Consider the following 23,304-nt stretch of genomic DNA (forward strand, 5'->3'; position numbering starts at 1 on the left):
TCTGCAATAGTGCGAGGCGCAAATGCCACTTCCAGCTTAGCTGTGCAGAAGAAGAACAACAAGAAGAAGAAATATCTCGAAATATGTCCGTCAGGCCCCTTCCCTTGACATAAATCTGCACATATCTCGGAAACGAAGCGAGCTATGGCAAAATGTTAAGAGACCTTTTTTGTAGAGAATTAAGTTTCCTACTTTTTATATTCTATGATATTTTTTGATCAGACGCGTAGTTCTCGAGATATATCAAGATATTTAAAAGTCCGGAAGCCGCACCAACATAATAGAGATACAGAAACACCGTGGCCCCTTTCTTTGAGATAACTCTGCGCTATTGCGAGCTGGAAACGCCACTTCCAGCTTAGCTGTGCAGAAGAAGAACAACAAGAAGAAGAAATATCTCGAAATATGTCCGTCAGGCTCCTTCCCTTGAGATATTTCTGCAAATATCTCGGAAACGAAACGAGCTATGGCAAAATGTTAAGAGACCTTTTTTGTAGAGAATTAAGTTTCCTACTTTTTATGTTCTATGATATTTTTTGATCAGATGCGTAGTTCTCGAGATATATCAAGATATTTAAAAGTTCCGAAGCCGCACCAGCATAATAGAGATACAGAAACACCGTGGCCCCTTTCTTTGAGATAACACTGCACTATTGCGAGCTGGAAATGCCACTTCCAGTTTAGCTGTGCAGGAGAAGAACAACAAGAAGAAGAAATATCTCGAAATATGTCCGTCAGGCCCCTTCCCTTGAGATATATCTGCAAATATCTCGGAAACGAAACGAGCTATGGCAAAATGTTAAGAGACCTTTTTTGTAGAGAATTATGTTTCCTACAATTTATGTTCTATGATATTTTTTGATCAGAAGCGTAGTTTTCGAGATATATCGAGATATTTAAAAGTTCCGAAGCCGCACCAACATAATAGAGATACAGAAACACCGTGGCCCCTTTCGTTGAGATAACTCTGCAATAGTGCGAGGCGCAAATGCCACTTCCAGCTTAGCTGTGCAGAAGAAGAACAACAAGAAGAAGAAATATCTCGAAATATGTCCGTCAGGCCCCTTCCCTCGAGATAAATCTGCAAATATCTCGGAAACGGAGCGAGCTATGGCAAAATGTTAAGAGACCTTTTTTGTAGAGAATTAAGTTTCCTACTTTTTATTTTCTATGATATTTTTTGATCAGATGCGTAGTTCTCGAGATATATCAAGATATTTAAAAGTTCCGAAGCCGCAACAACATAATAGAGATAAGGAAACACCGTGGCCCCTTTCTTTCAGATAACTCTGCACTATTGCGAGCTGCAAATGCCACTTCCAGTTTAGCTGTGCAGAAGAAGAACAACAAGAAGAAGAAATATCTCGAAATATGTCCGTCAGGCCCCTTCCCTTGAGATATATCTGCAAATATCTCGGAAACGAAGCGAGCTATGGCAAAATGGTAAGAGACCTTTTCTGTAGAGAATTATGTTTCCTACAAGTTATGTTCAATGATATTTTTTGATCAGAAGCGTAGTTTTCGAGATATATGGAGATATTTAAAAGTTCCGAAGCCGCACCAACATAATAGAGATACAGAAACACCGTGGCCCCTTTCTTTGAGATAACTCTGCACTATTGCGAGCTGCAAATGCCACTTCCAGCTTAGCTGTGCAGAAGAAGAACAACAAGAAGAAGAAATATCTCGAAATATGTCCGTCAGGCCCCTTCCCTTGAGATATATCTGCAAATATCTCGGAAACGAAGCGAGCTATGGCAAAATGTTAAGAGACCTTTTTTGTAGAGAATTAAGTTTTCTACTTTTTATGTTCTATGATATTTTTTGATCAGATGCGAAGTTCTCGAGATATATCAAGATATTTAAAAGTTCCGAAGCTGCACCAACATAATAGAGGTACAGAAACACCGTGGCCTCTTTCTTTGAGATAACTCTGCACTATTGCGAGCTGCAAATGCCATTTCCAGCTTAGCTGTGCAGAAGAAGAACAACAAGAAGAAGAAATATCTCGAAATATGTCCGTCAGGCCCCTTCCCTTGACATAAATCTGCACATATCTCGGAAACGAAGCGAGCTATGGCAAAATGTTAAGAGACCTTTTTTGTAGAGAATTAAGTTTCCTACTTTTTATATTCTATGATATTTTTTGATCAGACGCGTAGTTCTCGAGATATATCAAGATATTTAAAAGTCCGGAAGCCGCACCAACATAATAGAGATACAGAAACACCGTGGCCCCTTTCTTTGAGATAACTCTGCGCTATTGCGAGCTGGAAACGCCACTTCCAGCTTAGCTGTGCAGAAGAAGAACAACAAGAAGAAGAAATATCTCGAAATATGTCCGTCAGGCTCCTTCCCTTGAGATATTTCTGCAAATATCTCGGAAACGAAACGAGCTATGGCAAAATGTTAAGAGACCTTTTTTGTAGAGAATTAAGTTTCCTACTTTTTATGTTCTATGATATTTTTTGATCAGATGCGTAGTTCTCGAGATATATCAAGATATTTAAAAGTTCCGAAGCCGCACCAACATAATAGAGATACAGAAACACCGTGGCCCCTTTCTTTGAGATAACACTGCACTATTGCGAGCTGGAAATGCCACTTCCAGTTTAGCTGTGCAGAAGAAGAACAACAAGAAGAAGAAATATCTCGAAATATGTCCGTCAGGCCCCTTCCCTTGAGATATATCTGCAAATATCTTGGAAACGAAACGAGCTATGGCAAAATGTTAAGAGACCTTTTTTGTAGAGAATTATGTTTCCTACAATTTATGTTCTATGATATTTTTTGATCAGAAGCGTAGTTTTCGAGATATATCGAGATATTTAAAAGTTCCGAAGCCGCACCAACATAATAGAGATACAGAAACACCGTGGCCCCTTTCGTTGAGATAACTCTGCAATAGTGCGAGGCGCAAATGCCACTTCCAGCTTAGCTGTGCAGAAGAAGAACAACAAGAAGAAGAAATATCTCGAAATATGTCCGTCAGGCCCCTTCCCTTGACATAAATCTGCACATATCTCGGAAACGAAGCGAGCTATGGCAAAATGTTAAGAGACCTTTTTTGTAGAGAATTAAGTTTCCTACTTTTTATATTCTATGATATTTTTTGATCAGACGCGTAGTTCTCGAGATATATCAAGATATTTAAAAGTCCGGAAGCCGCACCAACATAATAGAGATACAGAAACACCGTGGCCCCTTTCTTTGAGATAACTCTGCGCTATTGCGAGCTGGAAACGCCACTTCCAGCTTAGCTGTGCAGAAGAAGAACAACAAGAAGAAGAAATATCTCGAAATATGTCCGTCAGGCTCCTTCCCTTGAGATATTTCTGCAAATATCTCGGAAACGAAACGAGCTATGGCAAAATGTTAAGAGACCTTTTTTGTAGAGAATTAAGTTTCCTACTTTTTATGTTCTATGATATTTTTTGATCAGATGCGTAGTTCTCGAGATATATCAAGATATTTAAAAGTTCCGAAGCCGCACCAGCATAATAGAGATACAGAAACACCGTGGCCCCTTTCTTTGAGATAACACTGCACTATTGCGAGCTGGAAATGCCACTTCCAGTTTAGCTGTGCAGGAGAAGAACAACAAGAAGAAGAAATATCTCGAAATATGTCCGTCAGGCCCCTTCCCTTGAGATATATCTGCAAATATCTCGGAAACGAAACGAGCTATGGCAAAATGTTAAGAGACCTTTTTTGTAGAGAATTATGTTTCCTACAATTTATGTTCTATGATATTTTTTGATCAGAAGCGTAGTTTTCGAGATATATCGAGATATTTAAAAGTTCCGAAGCCGCACCAACATAATAGAGATACAGAAACACCGTGGCCCCTTTCGTTGAGATAACTCTGCAATAGTGCGAGGCGCAAATGCCACTTCCAGCTTAGCTGTGCAGAAGAAGAACAACAAGAAGAAGAAATATCTCGAAATATGTCCGTCAGGCCCCTTCCCTCGAGATAAATCTGCAAATATCTCGGAAACGGAGCGAGCTATGGCAAAATGTTAAGAGACCTTTTTTGTAGAGAATTAAGTTTCCTACTTTTTATTTTCTATGATATTTTTTGATCAGATGCGTAGTTCTCGAGATATATCAAGATATTTAAAAGTTCCGAAGCCGCAACAACATAATAGAGATAAGGAAACACCGTGGCCCCTTTCTTTCAGATAACTCTGCACTATTGCGAGCTGCAAATGCCACTTCCAGTTTAGCTGTGCAGAAGAAGAACAACAAGAAGAAGAAATATCTCGAAATATGTCCGTCAGGCCCCTTCCCTTGAGATATATCTGCAAATATCTCGGAAACGAAGCGAGCTATGGCAAAATGGTAAGAGACCTTTTCTGTAGAGAATTATGTTTCCTACAAGTTATGTTCAATGATATTTTTTGATCAGAAGCGTAGTTTTCGAGATATATGGAGATATTTAAAAGTTCCGAAGCCGCACCAACATAATAGAGATACAGAAACACCGTGGCCCCTTTCTTTGAGATAACTCTGCACTATTGCGAGCTGCAAATGCCACTTCCAGCTTAGCTGTGCAGAAGAAGAACAACAAGAAGAAGAAATATCTCGAAATATGTCCGTCAGGCCCCTTCCCTTGAGATATATCTGCAAATATCTCGGAAACGAAGCGAGCTATGGCAAAATGTTAAGAGACCTTTTTTGTAGAGAATTAAGTTTTCTACTTTTTATGTTCTATGATATTTTTTGATCAGATGCGAAGTTCTCGAGATATATCAAGATATTTAAAAGTTCCGAAGCTGCACCAACATAATAGAGGTACAGAAACACCGTGGCCTCTTTCTTTGAGATAACTCTGCACTATTGCGAGCTGCAAATGCCATTTCCAGCTTAGCTGTGCAGAAGAAGAACAACAAGAAGAAGAAATATCTCGAAATATGTCCGTCAGGCCCCTTCCCTTGACATAAATCTGCACATATCTCGGAAACGAAGCGAGCTATGGCAAAATGTTAAGAGACCTTTTTTGTAGAGAATTAAGTTTCCTACTTTTTATATTCTATGATATTTTTTGATCAGACGCGTAGTTCTCGAGATATATCAAGATATTTAAAAGTCCGGAAGCCGCACCAACATAATAGAGATACAGAAACACCGTGGCCCCTTTCTTTGAGATAACTCTGCGCTATTGCGAGCTGGAAACGCCACTTCCAGCTTAGCTGTGCAGAAGAAGAACAACAAGAAGAAGAAATATCTCGAAATATGTCCGTCAGGCTCCTTCCCTTGAGATATTTCTGCAAATATCTCGGAAACGAAACGAGCTATGGCAAAATGTTAAGAGACCTTTTTTGTAGAGAATTAAGTTGCCTACTTTTTATGTTCTATGATATTTTTTGATCAGATGCGTAGTTCTCGAGATATATCAAGATATTTAAAAGTTCCGAAGCCGCACCAACATAATAGAGATACAGAAACACCGTGGCCCCTTTCTTTGAGATAACACTGCACTATTGCGAGCTGGAAATGCCACTTCCAGTTTAGCTGTGCAGAAGAAGAACAACAAGAAGAAGAAATATCTCGAAATATGTCCGTCAGGCCCCTTCCCTTGAGATATATCTGCAAATATCTCGGAAACGAAACGAGCTATGGCAAAATGTTAAGAGACCTTTTTTGTAGAGAATTATGTTTCCTACAATTTATGTTCTATGATATTTTTTGATCAGAAGCGTAGTTTTCGAGATATATCGAGATATTTAAAAGTTCCGAAGCCGCACCAACATAATAGAGATACAGAAACACCGTGGCCCCTTTCGTTGAGATAACTCTGCAATAGTGCGAGGCGCAAATGCCACTTCCAGCTTAGCTGTGCAGAAGAAGAACAACAAGAAGAAGAAATATCTCGAAATATGTCCGTCAGGCCCCTTCCCTCGAGATAAATCTGCAAATATCTCGGAAACGGAGCGAGCTATGGCAAAATGTTAAGAGACGTTTTTTGTAGAGAATTAAGTTTCCTACTTTTTATTTTCTATGATATTTTTTGATCAGATGCGTAGTTCTCGAGATATATCAAGATATTTAAAAGTTCCGAAGCCGCAACAACATAATAGAGATAAGGAAACACCGTGGCCCCTTTCTTTCAGATAACTCTGCACTATTGCGAGCTGCAAATGCCACTTCCAGTTTAGCTGTGCAGAAGAAGAACAACAAGAAGAAGAAATATCTCGAAATATGTCCGTCAGGCCCCTTCCCTTGAGATATATCTGCAAATATCTCGGAAACGAAGCGAGCTATGGCAAAATGGTAAGAGACCTTTTCTGTAGAGAATTATGTTTCCTACAAGTTATGTTCAATGATATTTTTTGATCAGAAGCGTAGTTTTCGAGATATATGGAGATATTTAAAAGTTCCGAAGCCGCACCAACATAATAGAGATACAGAAACACCGTGGCCCCTTTCTTTGAGATAACTCTGCACTATTGCGAGCTGCAAATGCCACTTCCAGCTTAGCTGTGCAGAAGAAGAACAACAAGAAGAAGAAATATCTCAAAATATGTCCGTCAGGCCCCTTCCCTTGAGATAAATCTGCATATATCTCGGAAACAAAGCGAGCTATGGCAAAATGTTAAGAGACCTTTTTTGTAGAGAATTAAGTTTTCTACTTTTTATGTTCTATGATATTTTTTGATCAGATGCGAAGTTCTCGAGATATATCAAGATATTTAAAAGTTCCGAAGCCGCACCAACATAATAGAGATACAGAAACACCGTGGCCCCTTTCTTTCAGATAACTCTGCGCTATTGCGAGCTGGAAATGCCACTTCCAGTTTAGCTGTGCAGAAGAAGAACAACAAGAAGAAGAAATATCTCGAAATATGTCCGTCAGGCCCCTTCCCTTGAGATATATCTGCAAATATCTCGGAAACGAAGCGAGCTATGGCAAAATGTTAAGAGACCTTTTTTGTAGAGAATTATGTTTCCTACAAGTTATGTTCTATGATATTTTTTGATCAGAAGCGTAGTTTTCGAGATATATCGAGATATTTAAAAGTTCCGAAGCCGCACCAACATAATAGAGATACAGAAACACCGTGGCCCCTTTCTTTGAGATAACTCTGCACTATTGCGAGCTGCAAATGCCACTTCCAGCTTAGCTGTGCAGAAGAAGAACAACAAGAAGAAGAAATATCTCGAAATATGTCCGCCAGGCCCCTTCCCTTGAGATAAATCTGCATATATCTCGGAAACGAAGCGAGCTATGGCAAAATGTTAAGAGACCTTTTTTGTAGAGAATTAAGTTTTCTACTTTTTATGTTCTATGATATTTTTTGATCAGATGCGAAGTTCTCGAGATATATCAAGATATTTAAAAGTTCCGAAGCTGCACCAACATAATAGAGGTACAGAAACACCGTGGCCTCTTTCTTTGAGATAACTCTGCACTATTGCGAGCTGCAAATGCCATTTCCAGCTTAGCTGTGCAGAAGAAGAACAACAAGAAGAAGAAATATCTCGAAATATGTCCGTCAGGCCCCTTCCCTTGACATAAATCTGCACATATCTCGGAAACGAAGCGAGCTATGGCAAAATGTTAAGAGACCTTTTTTGTAGAGAATTAAGTTTCCTACTTTTTATATTCTATGATATTTTTTGATCAGACGCGTAGTTCTCGAGATATATCAAGATATTTAAAAGTCCGGAAGCCGCACCAACATAATAGAGATACAGAAACACCGTGGCCCCTTTCTTTGAGATAACTCTGCGCTATTGCGAGCTGGAAACGCCACTTCCAGCTTAGCTGTGCAGAAGAAGAACAACAAGAAGAAGAAATATCTCGAAATATGTCCGTCAGGCTCCTTCCCTTGAGATATTTCTGCAAATATCTCGGAAACGAAACGAGCTATGGCAAAATGTTAAGAGACCTTTTTTGTAGAGAATTAAGTTTCCTACTTTTTATGTTCTATGATATTTTTTGATCAGATGCGTAGTTCTCGAGATATATCAAGATATTTAAAAGTTCCGAAGCCGCACCAACATAATAGAGATACAGAAACACCGTGGCCCCTTTCTTTGAGATAACACTGCACTATTGCGAGCTGGAAATGCCACTTCCAGTTTAGCTGTGCAGAAGAAGAACAACAAGAAGAAGAAATATCTCGAAATATGTCCGTCAGGCCCCTTCCCTTGAGATATATCTGCAAATATCTCGGAAACGAAACGAGCAATGGCAAAATGTTAAGAGACCTTTTTTGTAGAGAATTATGTTTCCCACAATATATGTTCTATGATATTTTTTGATCAGAAGCGTAGTTTTCGAGATATATCGAGATATTTAAAAGTTCCGAAGCCGCACCAACATAATAGAGATACAGAAACACCGTGGCCCCTTTCGTTGAGATAACTCTGCAATAGTGCGAGGCGCAAATGCCACTTCCAGCTTAGCTGTGCAGAAGAAGAACAACAAGAAGAAGAAATATCTCGAAATATGTCCGTCAGGCCCCTTCCCTCGAGATAAATCTGCAAATATCTCGGAAACGGAGCGAGCTATGGCAAAATGTTAAGAGACCTTTTTTGTAGAGAATTAAGTTTCCTACTTTTTATTTTCTATGATATTTTTTGATCAGATGCGTAGTTCTCGAGATATATCAAGATATTTAAAAGTTCCGAAGCCGCACCAACATAATAGAGATACAGAAACACCGTGGCCCCTTTCTTTGAGATAACTCTGCACTATTGCGAGCTGCAAATGCCACTTCCAGTTTAGCTGTGCAGAAGAAGAACAACAAGAAGAAGAAATATCTCGAAATATGTCCGTCAGGCCCCTTCCCTTGAGATAAATCTGCAAATATCTCGGAAACGAAGCGAGCTATGGCAAAATGTTAAGAGACTTTATTTGTCGAGAATTAAGTTTCCTACTTTTTATGTTCTATGATATTTTTTGATCAGATGCGTAGTTCTCGAGATATATCAAGATATTTAAAAGTTCCGAAGCCGCACCAACATAATAGAGATACAGAAACACCGTGGCCCCTTTCTTTGAGATAACTCTGCACTATTGCGAGCTGGAAATGCCACTTCCAGTTTAGCTGTGCAGAAGAAGAACAACAAGAAGAAGAAATATCTCGAAATATGTCCGTCAGGCCCCTTCCCTTGAGATATATCTGCAAATATCTCGGAAACCAAACGAACTATGGCAAAATCTTAAGAGACCTTTTTTGTAGAGAATTATGTTTCCTACAATTTATGTTCTATGATATTTTTTGATCAGAAGCGTAGTTTTCGAGATATATCGAGATATTTAAAAGTTCCGAAGCCGCACCAACATAATAGAGATACAGAAACACCGTGGCCCCTTTCTTTGAGATAACTCTGCACTAGTGCGAGCCGCAAAAGCCACTTCCAGCTTAGCTGTGCAGAAGAAGAACAACAAGAAGAAGAACTATCTCGAAATATGTCCGTCAGGCCCCTTCCCTTGAGATAAATCTGCACATATCTCGGAAACGAAGAGAGCTATGGCAAAATGTTAAGAGACTTTATTTGTAGAGAATTAAGTTTCCTACTTTTTATGTTCTATGATATTTCTTGATCAGATGCGTAGTTCTCGAGATATATCAAGATATTTAAAAGTTCCGAAGCCGCACCAACATAATAGAGATACAGAAACACCGTGGCCCCTTTCTTTGAGATAACTCTGCGCTATTGCGAGCTGGAAACGCCACTTCCAGTTTAGCTGTGCAGAAGAAGAACAACAAGAAGAAGAAATATCTCGAAATATGTCCGTCAGGCCCCTTCCCTTGAGATATATCTGCAAATATCTCGGAAAGGAAACGAGCTATGGCAAAATGTTAAGAGACCTTTTTTGTAGAGAATTATGTTTCCTACAATTTATGTTCTATGATATTTTTTGATCAGAAGCGTAGTTTTCGAGATATATCGAGATATTTAAAAGTTCCGAAGCCGCACCAACATAATAGAGATACAGAAACACCGTGGCCCCTTTCGTTGAGATAACTCTGCACTAGTGCGAGGCGCAAATGCCACTTCCAGCTTAGCTGTGCAGAAGAAGAACAACAAGAAGAAGAAATATCTCGAAATATGTCCGTCAGGCCCCTTCCCTTGAGATATATCTGCAAATATCTCGGAAACGAAACGAGCTATGGCAAAATGTTAAGAGACCTTTTTTGTAGAGAATTATGTTTTCTACAATTTATGTTCTATGATATTTTTTGATCAGAAGCGTAGTTTTCGAGATATATCGAGATATTTAAAAGTTCCGAAGCCGCACCAACATAATAGAGATACAGAAACACCGTGGCCCCTTTCTTTGAGATAACTCTGCACTAGTTCGGGCCGCAAATGCCACTTCCAGCTTAGCTGTGCAGAAGAAGAACAACAAGAAGAAGAAATATCTCGAAATATGTCCGTCAGGCCCCTTCCCTTGAGATATATCTGCAAATATCTCGGAAACGAAACGAGCTATGGCAAAATCTTAAGAGACCTTTTTTGTAGAGAATTATGTTTCCTACAATTTATGTTCTATGATATTTTTTGATCAGAAGCGTAGTTTTCGAGATATATCGAGATATTTAAAAGTTCCGAAGCCGCACCAACATAATAGAGATACAGAAACACCGTGGCCCCTTTCTTTGAGATAACTCTGCACTAGTGCTAGCCGCAAAAGCCACTTCCAGCTTAGCTGTGCAGAAGAAGAACAACAAGAAGAAGAAATATCCCGAAATATGTCCGTCAGGCCCTTCCCTCGAGATAAATCTGCAAATATCTCGGAAACGAAGCGAGCTATGGCAAAATGTTAAGAGACCTTTTTTGTAGAGAATTCTGTTTCCTACTTTTTATGTTCTATGATATTTTTTGATCAGATGCGTAGTTCTCGAGATATATCAAGATATTTAAAAGTTCCGAAGCCGCACCAACATAATAGAGATAAGGAAACACCGTGGCCCCTTTCTTTCAGATAACTCTGCACTATTGCGAGCTGGAAATGCCACTTCCAGTTTAGCTGCGCAGAAGAAGAACAACAAGAAGAAGAAATATCTCGAAATATGTCCGTCAGGCCCCTTCCCTTGAGATAAATCTGCACATATCTCGGAAACGAAGCTAGCTATGGCAAAATGTTAAGAGACCTTTTTTGTAGAGAATTAAGTTTCCTACTTTTTATATTCTATGATATTTTTTGGTCAGACGCGTAGTTCTCGAGATATATCAAGATATTTAAAAGTTCCGAAGCCGCACCAACATAATAGAGATACAGAAACACCGTGGCCCCTTTCTTTGAGATAACTCTGCACTATTGCGAGCTGCAAATGCCACTTCCAGCTTAGCTGTGCAGAAGAAGAACTACCAGAAGAAGAAATATCTCGAAATATGTCCGTCAGGCCCCTTCCCTTGAGATAAATCTGCATATATCTCGGAAACGAAGCGAGCTATGGCAAAATGTTAAGAGACCATTTTTGTAGAGAATTAAGTTTCCTACTTTTCATGTTCTATGATATTTTTTGATCAGATGCGTAGTTCTCGAGATATATCAAGATATTTAAAAGCTCCGAAGCCGCACCAACATAATAGAGATACAGAAACACCGTGGCCCCTTTCTTTGAGATAACTCTGCACTATTGCGAGCTGCAAATGCCACTTCCAGCTTAGCTGTGCAGAAGAAGAACAACAAGAAGAAGAAATATCTCGAAATATGTCCGTCAGGCCCCTTCCCTTGAGATAAATCTGCAAATATCTCGGAAACGAAGCGAGCTATTGCAAAATGTTAAGAGACCTTTTTTGTAGAGAATTAAGTTTCCTACTTTTTATGTTCTATGATATTTTTTGATCAGATGCGTAGTTCTCGAGATATATCAAGATATTTAAAAGTTCCGAAGCCGCACCAACATAATAGAGATACAGAAACACCGTGGCCCCTTTCTTTCAGATAACTCTGCACTATTGCGAGCTGCAAATGCCACTTCCAGCTTAGCTGTGCAGAAGAAGAACAACAAGAAGAAGAAATATTTCGAAATATGTCCGTCAGGCCCCTTCCCTTGAGATAAATCTGCAAATATCTCGGAAACGAAGCGAGCTATGGCAAAATGTTAAGAGACCTTATTTGTAGAGAATTAAGTTTCCTACTTTTTATGTTCTATGATATTTTTTGATCAGATGCGTAGTTCTCGAGATATATCAAGATATTTAAAAGTTCCGAAGCCGCACCAACATAATAGAGATAAGGAAACACCGTGGCCCCTTTCTTTCAGATAACTCTGCACTATTGCGAGCTGGAAATGCCACTTCCAGTTTAGCTGTGCAGAAGAAGAACAACAAGAAGAAGAAATATCTCGAAATATGTCCGTCAGGCCCCTTCCCTTGAGATATATCTGTAAATATCTCGGAAACGAAGCGAGCTATGGCAAAATGTTAAGAGACCTTTTTTGTAGAGAATTAAGTTTTCTACTTTTTATGTTCTATGATATTTTTTGATCAGATGCGTTGTTCTCGAGATATATCAAGATATTTAAAAGTTCCGAAGCTGCACCAACATAATAGAGGTACAGAAACACCGTGGCCTCTTTCTTTGAGATAACTCTGCACTATTGCGAGCTGCAAATGCCACTTCCAGCTTAGCTGTGCAGAAGAAGAACAACAAGAAGAAGAAATATCTCGAAATATGTCCGTCAGGCCCCTTCCCTTGAGATAAATCTGCATATATCTCGGAAACGAAGCGAGCTATGGCAAAATGTTAAGAGACCATTTTTGTAGAGAATTAAGTTTCCTACTTTTCATGTTCTATGATATTTTTTGATCAGATGCGTAGTTCTCGAGATATATCAAGATATTTAAAAGCTCCGAAGCCGCACCAACATAATAGAGATACAGAAACACCGTGGCCCCTTTCTTTGAGATAACTCTGCACTATTGCGAGCTGCAAATGCCACTTCCAGCTTAGCTGTGCAGAAGAAGAACAACAAGAAGAAGAAATATCTCGAAATATGTCCGTCAGGCCCCTTCCCTTGAGATAAATCTGCGAATATCTCGGAAACGAAGCGAGCTATGGCAACATGTTTAGAGACTTTATTTGTAGAGAATTAAGTTTCCTACTTTTTATGTTCTATGATATTTTTTTATCAGATGCGTAGTTCCCGAGATATATCAAGATATTTAAAAGTTCCGAAGCCGCACCAACATAATAGAGATACAGAAACACCGTGGCCCCTTTCTTTGAGATAACTCTGCACTAGTTCGGGCCGCAAATGCCACTTCCAGCTTAGCTGTGCAGAAGAAGAACAACAAGAAGAAGAAATATCTCGAAATATGTCCGTCAGGCCCCTTCCCTTGAGATATATCTGCAAATATCTCGGAAACGAAACGAGCTATGGCAAAATCTTAAGAGACCTTTTTTGTAGAGAATTATGTTTCCTACAATTTATGTTCTATGATATTTTTTGATCAGAAGCGTAGTTTTCGAGATATATCGAGATATTTAAAAGTTCCGAAGCCGCACCAACATAATAGAGATACAGAAACACCGTGGCCCCTTTCTTTGAGATAACTCTGCACTAGTGCTAGCCGCAAAAGCCACTTCCAGCTTAGCTGTGCAGAAGAAGAACAACAAGAAGAAGAAATATCCCGAAATATGTCCGTCAGGCCCTTCCCTCGAGATAAATCTGCAAATATCTCGGAAACGAAGCGAGCTATGGCAAAATGTTAAGAGACCTTTTTTGTAGAGAATTCTGTTTCCTACTTTTTATGTTCTATGATATTTTTTGATCAGATGCGTAGTTCTCGAGATATATCAAGATATTTAAAAGTTCCGAAGCCGCACCAACATAATAGAGATAAGGAAACACCGTGGCCCCTTTCTTTCAGATAACTCTGCACTATTGCGAGCTGGAAATGCCACTTCCAGTTTAGCTGTGCAGAAGAAGAACAACAAGAAGAAGAAATATCTCGAAATATGTCCGTCAGGCCCCTTCCCTTGAGATATATCTGCAAATATCTCGGAAACGAAGCGAGCTATGGCAAAATGGTAAGAGATCTTTTTTGTAGAGAATTATGTTTCCTACAAGTTATGTTCTATGATATTTTTTGATCAGAAGCGTAGTTTTCGAGATATATGGAGATATTTAAAAGTTCCGAAGCCGCACCAACATAATAGAGATACAGAAACACCGTGGCCCCTTTCTTTGAGATAACTCTGCACTAGTGCGAGCCGCAAATGCCACTTCCAGCTTAGCTGTGCAGAAGAAGAACAACAAGAAGAAGAAATATTTCGAAATATGTCCGTCAGGCCCCTTCCCTTGAGATAAATCTGCACATATCTCGGAAACGAAGCGAGCTATGGCAAAATGGTAAGAGACCTTTTTTATAGAGAATTAAGTTTCCTACTTTTTATGTTCTATGATATTTTTTGATCAGACGCGTAGTTTTCGAGATATATCGAGATATTTAAAAGTTCCGAAGCCGCACCAACATAATAGAGATACAGAAACACCGAGGCCCCTTTCTTTGAGATAACTCTGCACTAGTGCGAGCCGCAAATGCCACTTCCAGCTTAGCTGTGCAGAAGAAGAACAACAAGAAGAAGAAATATCCCGAAATATGTCCGTCAGGCCCCTTCCCTCGAGATAAATCTGCAAATATCTCGGAAACGAAGCGAGCTATGGCAAAATGTTCAGAGACCTTTTTTGTAGAGAATTAAGTTTTCTACTTTTTATGTTCTATGATATTTTTTGATCAGATGCGTAGTTCTCGAGATATATCAAGATATTTAAAAGCTCCGAAGCCGCACCAACATAATAGAGATACAGAAACACCGTGGCCCCTTTCTTTGAGATAACTCTGCACTATTGCGAGCTGGAAATGCCACTTCCAGTTTAGCTGTGCAGAAGAAGAACAACAAGAAGAAGAAATATCTCGAAATATGTCCGTCAGGCCCCTTCCCTTGAGATAAATCTGCATATATTTCGGAAACGAAGCGAGCTATGGCAAAATGTTAAGAGACCTTTTTTGTAGAGAATTAAGTTTCCTGCTTTTTATGTTCTATGATATTTTTTGATCAGAAGCGTAGTTTTCGAGATATATCGAGATATTTAAAAGTTCCGAAGCCGCACCAACATAATAGAGATACAGAAACACCGTGGCCCCTTTCTTTCAGATAACTCTGCACTATTGCGAGCTGGAAATGCCACTTCCAGTTTAGCTGTGCAGAAGAAGAACAACAAGAAGAAGAAATATCTCGAAATATGTCCGTCAGGCCCCTTCCCTTGAGATATATCTGCAAATATCTCGGAAACGAAGCGAGCTATGGCAAAATGTTAAGAAACCTTTTTTGTAGAGAATTATGTCTCCTACAAGTTATGTTCTATGATATTTTTTGATCAGAAGCGTAGTTTTCGAGATATATCGAGATATTTAAAAGTTCCGAAGCCGCACCAACATAATAGAGATACAGAAACACCGTGGCCCCTTTCTTTGAGATAACTCTGCACTATTGCGAGCTGCAAATGCTACTTCCAGCTTAGCTGTGCAGAAGAAGAACAACAAGAAGAAGAAATATCTCGAAATATGTCCGTCAGGCCCCTTCCCTTGAGATAAATCTGCATATATCTCGGAAACGAAGCGAGCTATGGCAAAATGTTAAGAGACCTTTTTTGTAGAGAATTAAGTTTTCTACTTTTTATGTTGTATGATATTTTTTGATCAGATGCGCTGTTCTCGAAATATATCAAGATATTTAAAAGTTCCGAAGCTGCACCAACATAATAGAGGTACAGAAACACCGTGGCCTCTTTCTTTGAGATAACTCTGCACTATTGCGAGCTGCAAATGCCACTTCCAGCTTAGCTGTGCAGAAGAAGAACAACAAGAAGAAGAAATATCTCGAAATATGTCCGTCAGCCCCCTTCCCTTGAGATAAATCTGCATATATCTCGGAAACGAAGCGAGCTATGGCAAAATGTTAAGAGACCTTTTTTGTAGAGAATTAAGTTTCCTACTTTTTATGCTGTATGATATTTTTTGATCAGATGCGTAGTTCTCGAGATATATCAAGATATTTAAAAGTTCCGAAGCCGCACCAACATAATAGAGATACAGAAACACCGTGGCCCCTTTCTTTGAGATAACTCTGCACTATTGCGAGCTGCAAATGCCACTTCCAGTTTAGCTGTGCAGAAGAAGAACAACAAGAAGAAGAAATATCTCGAAATATGTCCGTCAGGCCCCTTCCCTTGAGATAAATCTGCATATATTTCGGAAACGAAGCGAGCTATGGCAAAATGTTGAGAGACCTTTTTTGTAGAGAATTAAGTTTTCTACTTTTTATGTTGTATGATACTTTTTGATCAGATGCGCTGTTCTCGAGATATATCAAGATATTTAAAAGTTCCGAAGCTGCACCAACATAGTAGAGGTACAGAAACACCGTGGCCTCTTTCTTTGAGATAACTCTGCACTATTGCGAGCTGCAAATGCCACTTCCAGCTTAGCTGTGCAGAAGAAGAACAACAAGAAGAAGAAATATCTCGAAATATGTCCGTCAGGCCCCTTCCCTTGAGATAAATCTGCATATATCTCGGAAACGAAGCGAGCTATGGCAAAATGTTAAGAGACCTTTTTTGTAGAGAATTAAGTTTCCTACTTTTTATGTTCTATGATATTTTTTGATCAGATGCGTAGTTCTCGAGATATATCAAGATATTTAAAAGTTCCGAAGCCGCACCAACATAATAGAGATACAGAAACACCGTGGCTCCTTTCTTTGAGATAACTCTGCACTATTGCGAGCTGGAAATGCCACTTCCAGTTTAGCTGTGCAGAAGAAGAACAACAAGAAGAAGAAATATCTCGAAATATGTCCGTCAGGCCCCTTCCCTTGAGATAAATCTGCAAATATCTCGGAAACGAAGCGAGCTATGGCAAAATGTTAAGAGACCTTTTTTGTAGAGAATTAAGTTTCCTACTTTTTATGTTCTATGATATTTTTTGATCAGATGCGTGGTTCTCGAGATATATCAAGATATTTAAAAGTTCCGAAGCCGCACCAAAATAATAGAGATACAGGAACACCGTGGCCCCTTTCTTTGAGATAACTCTGCACTAGTGGTAGCCGCAAAAGCCACTTCCAGCTTAGCTGTGCAGAAGAAGAACAACAAGAAGAAGAAATATCTCGAAATATGTCCGTCAGGCCCCTTCCCTCGAGATAAATCTGCAAATATCTCGGAAACGAAGCGAGCTATGGCAAAATGTTAAGAGACCTTTTTTGTAGAGAATTAAGTTTTCTACTTTTTATGTTGTATGATATTTTTTGATCAGATGCGCTGTTCTCGAGATATATCAAGATATTTAAAAGTTCCGAAGCTGCACCAACATAATAGAGGTACAGAAACACCGTGGCCTCTTTCTTTGAGATAACTCTGCACTATTGCGAGCTGCAAATGCCACTTCCAGCTTAGCTGTGCAGAAGAAGAACAACAAGAAGAAGAAATATCACGAAATATGTCCGTCAGGCCCCTTCCCTTGAGATAAATCTGCAAATATCTCGCAAACGAAGCGAGCTATGGCAAAATGTTAAGAGACTTTATTTGTAGAGAATTAAGTTTCCTACTTTTTATGTTCTATGATATTTTTTGATCAGATGCGTAGTTCTCGATCTATATCAAGATATTTAAAAGTTCCGAAGCCGCACCAACATAATAGAGATACAGAAACACCGTGGCCCCTTTCTTTGAGATAACTCTGCGCTATTGCGAGCTGGAAACGCCACTTCCAGTTTAGCTGTGCAGAAGAAGAACAACAAGAAGAAGAAATATCTCGAAATATGTCCGTCAGGCCCCTTCCCTTGAGATATATCTGCAAATATCTCGGAAACGAAACGAGCTATGGCAAAATGTTAAGAGACCTTTTTTGTAGAGAATTATGTTTCCTACAATTTACGTTCTCTGATATTTTTTGATCAGACGCGTAGTTTTCGAGATATATCGAGATATATAAAAGGTCCGAAGCCGCACCAACATAATAGAGATACAGAAACACCGTGGCCTCTTTCTTTGAGATAACTCTGCACTATTGCGAGCTGCAAATGCCACATCCATCTTAGCTGTGCAGAAGAGGAACAACAAGAAGAAGAAGTATCTCGGAATATGTCCGTCAGGCCCCTTCCCTTGAGCTAAATCTGCAAATATCTCGGAAACGATGCCAGCTATGGGAAAATGTTAAGAGACCTTTTTTGTAGAGAATTAAGTTTCCTACTTTTTATGTTCAATGATATTTTTTGATCAGATGCGTAGTTCTCGAGATATATCAAGATATTTAAAAGTTCCGAAGCCGCACCAACATAATAGAGATACAGAAACACCGTGGCCTCTTTCTTTGAGATAACTCTGCACTATTGCGAGCTGCAAATGCCACTTCCAGCTTAGCTGTGAAGAAGAAGAACAACAAGAAGAAGAAATATCTCGAAATATGTCCGTCAGGCCCCTTCCCTTGAGATAAATCTGCAAATATCTCGGAAACGATGCCAGCTATGGGAAAATGTTAAGAGACCTTTTTTGTAGAGAATTAAGTTTCCTACTTTTTATGTTCTATGATATTTTTTGATCAGAAGCGTAGTTTTCGAGATATATCAAGATATTTAAAAGTTCCGAAGCTGCACCAACATAATAGAGGTACAGAAACACCGTGGCCTCTTCCTTTGAGATAACTCTGCAGTATTGCGGGCTCCAAATGCCACTTCCAGCTTAGCTGTGCAGAAGAAGAACAACAAGAAGAAGAAATATCTCGAAATATGTCCGTCAGGCCACTTCCCTTGAGATAAATCTGCAAATATCTCGGAAACGAAGCGAGCTATGGCAAAATGTTAAGAGACCTTTTTTGTAGAGAATTAAGTTTTCTACTTTTTATGTTGTATGATATTTTTTGATCAGATGCGCTGTTCTCGAGATATATCAAGATATTTAAAAGTTCCGAAGCTGCACCAACATAATAGAGGTACAGAAACACCGTGGCCTCTTTCTTTGAGATAACTCTGCACTATTGCGAGCTGCAAATGCCACTTCCAGCTTAGCTGTGCAGAAGAAGAACAACAAGAAGAAGAAATATCACGAAATATGTCCGTCAGGCCCCTTCCCTTGAGATAAATCTGCAAATATCTCGCAAACGAAGCGAGCTATGGCAAAATGTTAAGAGACTTTATTTGTAGAGAATTAAGTTTCCTACTTTTTATGTTCTATGATATTTTTTGATCAGATGCGTAGTTCTCGATCTATATCAAGATATTTAAAAGTTCCGAAGCCGCACCAACATAATAGAGATACAGAAACACCGTGGCCCCTTTCTTTGAGATAACTCTGCGCTATTGCGAGCTGGAAACGCCACTTCCAGTTTAGCTGTGCAGAAGAAGAACAACAAGAAGAAGAAATATCTCGAAATATGTCCGTCAGGCCCCTTCCCTTGAGATATATCTGCAAATATCTCGGAAACGAAACGAGCTATGGCAAAATGTTAAGAGACCTTTTTTGTAGAGAATTATGTTTCCTACAATTTACGTTCTCTGATATTTTTTGATCAGACGCGTAGTTTTCGAGATATATCGAGATATATAAAAGGTCCGAAGCCGCACCAACATAATAGAGATACAGAAACACCGTGGCCTCTTTCTTTGAGATAACTCTGCACTATTGCGAGCTGCAAATGCCACATCCATCTTAGCTGTGCAGAAGAGGAACAACAAGAAGAAGAAGTATCTCGGAATATGTCCGTCAGGCCCCTTCCCTTGAGCTAAATCTGCAAATATCTCGGAAACGATGCCAGCTATGGGAAAATGTTAAGAGACCTTTTTTGTAGAGAATTAAGTTTCCTACTTTTTATGTTCAATGATATTTTTTGATCAGATGCGTAGTTCTCGAGATATATCAAGATATTTAAAAGTTCCGAAGCCGCACCAACATAATAGAGATACAGAAACACCGTGGCCTCTTTCTTTGAGATAACTCTGCACTATTGCGAGCTGCAAATGCCACTTCCAGCTTAGCTGTGAAGAAGAAGAACAACAAGAAGAAGAAATATCTCGAAATATGTCCGTCAGGCCCCTTCCCTTGAGATAAATCTGCAAATATCTCGGAAACGATGCCAGCTATGGGAAAATGTTAAGAGACCTTTTTTGTAGAGAATTAAGTTTCCTACTTTTTATGTTCTATGATATTTTTTGATCAGAAGCGTAGTTTTCGAGATATATCAAGATATTTAAAAGTTCCGAAGCTGCACCAACATAATAGAGGTACAGAAACACCGTGGCCTCTTCCTTTGAGATAACTCTGCAGTATTGCGGGCTCCAAATGCCACTTCCAGCTTAGCTGTGCAGAAGAAGAACAACAAGAAGATGAAATATCTCGAAATATGTCCGTCAGGCCACTTCCCTTGAGATAAATCTGCAAATATCTCGGAAACGAAGCGAGCTATGGCAAAATGTTAAGAGACCTTTTTTGTAGAGAATTAAGTTTCCTACTTTTTATGTTCTATGATATTTTTTGATCAGATGCGTAGTTCTCGAGATATATCAAGATATTTAAAAGTTCCGAAGCCGCAGCAACATAATAGAGATACAGAAACACCGTGGCCCCATTCTTTGAGATAACTGTGCACTATTGCGACCTGCAAATGCCACTTCCAGCTTAGCTGTGCAGAAGAAGAACAACAAGAAGAAGAAATATCTCGAAATATGTCCGTCAGGCCCCTTCCCTTGAGGTAAATCTGCAAATATCTCGGAAACGAAGCGAGCTATGGCAAAATGTTAAGAGACCTTTTTTGTAGAGAATTATGTTTCCTACAATTTACGTTCTCTGATATTTTTTGATCAGAAGCGTAGTTTTCGAGATATATCGAGATATATAAAAGGTCCGAAGCCGCACCAACATAATAGAGATACAGAAACACCGTGGCCTCTTTTTTTGAGATAACTCTGCACTATTGCGAGCTGCAAATGCCACTTCCATCTTAGCTGTGCAGAAGAGGAAGAACAAGAAGAAGAAATATCTCGGAATATGTCCGTCAGGCCCCTTCCCTTGAGATAAATCTGCAAATATCTCGGAAACGAAGCGAGCTATGGCAAAATGTTTAGAGACCTTTTTTGTAGAGAATTATGTTTCCTACTTTTTATGTTCTATGATATTTTTCGATCAGAGGCGTAGTTCTCGAGATATATCAAGATATTTAAAAGTTCCGAACCCGCACCAACATAATAGAGATACAGAAACACCGTGGCCCCTTTCTTTGAGATAACTCTGCACTATTGCGAGCTGCAAATGCCACTTCCAGCTTAGCTGTGCAGAAGAGGAACAACAAGAAGAAGAAATATCTCGAAATATGTCCGTTAGGCCCCATCCCTTGAGATATATCTGCAAATATCTCGGAAACGAAGCGAGCTATGGCAAAATGTTAAGACACCTTTTTTGTAGAGAATTATGTTTCCTACAATTTAGGTTCTATGATATTTTTTGATCAGAAGCGTAGTTTTCGAGATGTATCGAGATATTTAAAAGTTCCGAAGCCGCACCAACATAATAGAGATACAGAAACACCGTGGCCCCTTTCTTTGAGATAACTCTGCACCATTGCGAGCTGCAAATGCCACTTCCAGCTTAGCTGTGCAGAAGAAGAACAACAAGAAGAAGAAATATCTCGAAATATGTCCGTCAGGCCCCATCCCTTGAGATAAATCTGCAAATATCTCGGAAACGAAGCGAGCTATGGCAAAATGTTAAGAGACCTTTTTTGTAGAGAATTAAGTTTTCCACTTTTTATGATCCATGATATTTTTTGATCAGATGCGTAGTTCTCGAGATATATCAAGATATTTAAAAGTTCCGAAGCTGCACCAACATAATAGAGATACAGAAACACCGTGGCCCCTTTCTTTGAGGTAACTCTGAACTAGTGCGAGCCGCAAATGCCACTTCCAGCTTAGCTGTGCAGAAGAAGATCAACAAGAAGAAGAAATATCTCGAAACATGTCCGTCAGGCCCCTTCCCTTGAGATAAATCTGCAAATATCTCGGAAACGAAGCAAGCTACGGCAAAATGTTAACAGACCTTTTTTGTAGAAAATTAGGTTTCCTACTTTTTATGTTCTATGATATTTTTTTAACAGATGCGTAGTTCTTGAGATATATCAAGATATGTAAAAGTTCCGAAGCTGCACCAACATAATAGAGGTACAGAAACACCGTGGCCTCTTTCTTTGAGATAACTCTGCACTATTGCGAGCTGCAAATGCCACTTCCAGCTTAGCTGTGCAGAAGAGGAACAACAAGAAGAAGAAATATCTCGGAATATGTCCGTCAGGCCCCTTCCCTTGAGATAAATCTGCAAATATCTCGGAAACGAAGCGAGCGACGGCAAAATGTTAAGAGACCTTTTTTGTAGAGAATTAAGTTTCCTACTTTTTATGTTCTATGATATTTTTTGATCAGATGCGTAGTTCTCGAGATATATCAAGATATTTAAAAGCTCCGAAGCTGCACCAACATAATAGAGGTACAGAAACACCGTGGCCCCTTTCTTTGAGATAACTCTGCACTATTGCGAGCTGCAAATGCCACTTCCAGCTTAGCTGTGCAGAAGAAGAACAACAAGAATAAGAAATATTTCGAAATATGTCCGTCAGGCCTCTTCCCTTGAGATAAATCTGCAAATATCTCGGAAACGAAGCGAGCTACGGCAAAATGTTAACAGACCTTTTTTGTAGAAAATTAGGTTTCCTACTTTTTATGTTCTATGATATTTTTTTATCAGATGCGTAGTTCTCGAGATATATCAAGATATTTAAAAGTTCCGAAGTTGCACCAACATAATAGAGGTAAAGAAACACCGTGGCCTCTTTCTTTGAGATAACTCTGCACTAATGCGAGCTGCAAATGCCACTTCCAGCTTAGCTGTGAAGAAGAAGAACAACAAGAAGAAGAAATATCTCGGAATATGTCCGTCAGGCCCCTTCCCTTGAGCTAAATCTGCATATATCTCGGAAACGATGCCAGCTATGGGAAAATGTTAAGAGACCTTTTTTGTAGAGAATTAAGTTTCCTACTTTTTACGTTGTATGATATTTTTTGATCAGAAGCGTAGTTCTCGATATATATCAAGATATTTAAAAGCTCCGAAGCTGCACCAACATAATAGAGGTACAGAAACACCGTGGCCCCTTTCTTTGAGATAACTCTGCACTATTGCGAGCTGCAAATGCCACTTCCAGCTTAGCTGTGCAGAAGAAGAACAACAAGAAGAAGAAATATCTCGAAATATGTCCGTCAGGCCCCTTCCCTTGAGATAAATCTGCAAA

Source organism: Osmia lignaria, unplaced genomic scaffold (assembly GCF_051020975.1).
Source record: "Osmia lignaria lignaria isolate PbOS001 unplaced genomic scaffold, iyOsmLign1 scaffold0007, whole genome shotgun sequence".
Lineage (NCBI taxonomy): Eukaryota > Metazoa > Arthropoda > Insecta > Hymenoptera > Megachilidae > Osmia > Osmia lignaria.